Source organism: Cicer arietinum, chromosome 6 (genome assembly GCF_000331145.2).
Source record: "Cicer arietinum cultivar CDC Frontier isolate Library 1 chromosome 6, Cicar.CDCFrontier_v2.0, whole genome shotgun sequence".
Taxonomy (NCBI): domain Eukaryota; kingdom Viridiplantae; phylum Streptophyta; class Magnoliopsida; order Fabales; family Fabaceae; genus Cicer; species Cicer arietinum.
Genome location: NC_021165.2, coordinates 31814168 through 31815842, shown reverse-complemented (window position 1 = coordinate 31815842; position 1675 = coordinate 31814168).

Genomic DNA, 1675 nt, shown 5'->3' with positions numbered 1-1675 from the left:
TTGTTCTCTTGATTCGGTCTTTAGAGCAATGTTTTTGGTCTTCTTTTCTTGACTTTCATTTTGTTCTAGCCTTCCAAGTTCGATTTCGTGTTCTTGGAGTTTTCCAAAAAGTGCAGAAAGGGACATCTTTGATAGGCTTTTCTTTTCAGAAATTGCCGTTACTTTAGGTTGCCATGCCCTTGTTAATGATCTCAGAACTTTAAGGTTCAATTCATCATTAGTGAAGGTTTTTCCAAGTGCTGTCAAGTGGTTGGTCAGATGAGAAAATCTTTTCTGCAAGTCCAGAATAGATTATCTGGGCTGCATTCGGAACAATCAATGTGATGAGTTTGGAACACTTTACCTCAATAGTTCCTTCATGTGTTATTTCAAGTGTATCCCGGATTTCTTTAGCTGTTTTGCAATGAGATATACGGAAAAATTCGTCCATTCCAAGTGCCGATTGTAACATGTTTTTGGCATTTTTATCAAACAATACTTTCCTTTTGTCATCATTTGTCCATGAGCCTTTTATCTTAACTTCTTCTTTATTATTGATAACTGTTGTTGGAACATAGGGACCGTTTTCTACCGCTTCCCATATATCATCTCCTTGTGCCTCAAGATATTCATGCATGCGTATCTTCCAGAAATCATAGTGTTCACCAACGAAACATGGTGGTTTATTGCTACTACCACCATCTCTAAAAACTGGTTGTGCGGAAGCCATTTATAAGGATCGAGGAGCAAATTACCGGAACCTGCTACAATACCAATTGTAAGTACAGAAGTACGCCTAAGAGGGGGGTGAATTAGGTGTTAGTAAATTTTCTTATTTTTAGTGATATGGTAGTTGAATTTTCTGAGTTAATATAATGTCTACTAATAGTAAGGTGCAATAAATAGATGAACACAATAGATTTATCTTGGTTCTCCTTATAACCAAGGGTACGTACAGTCCTCTTGCACACCACAAGAGATTGATCCACTAATTGTCAGAAAATGTACAACTCCCACCCTGGGATTCTTGCTACAAACTTCTAACAACACTTCTAAGATAGCACACCACTATCTTAGATTAAGCTATTTTTAAGAAAATATTCCTTTCTTTTACAAGTGATACAATATGATTTGAATAAGAACAAGGAGAGGTATATTGATAAACAATCCAATAACAATTCAAGTACTTGAGAACCTTTCTGAATGATATGAAAATGAAATGCAAGTACTTTGTAAAAAATCAGAATTTGTTCAAAGTTGTTCAAGGTATTGATTCAAGGATTGTGTGTGGTTTGATTTGAAGTTATGGGGTATTTATACTCCATAAACATCTCTTCAGATTCGTGGCCATTGACCCGAGAGGTTTGATGAAAGAATACAATGATTTGGAGTCATTCCAGATCTGAAAAATTGTATTGCTTCCAGTTGTATTCGAATACAGGATGTGTGTATTCGAATACGCCTCTTTGTAACGTTCAAAAATTACACCTTGTATTCGAATTCACATGTGTGTAGTCGAATACAGATTAGTGAAAATTTGCCACTGACTTACTTTGTATTCGACTATAGAAGGTTGTAGTCGAATACAGATATGAGGATTTTGGCCACTGACTTGATGTGTATTCGACTACACATAGTCGTAGTTGAATACAACTTTGAGACTTTTGCTTCTGACTTGCTTTGTATTCGAATACAG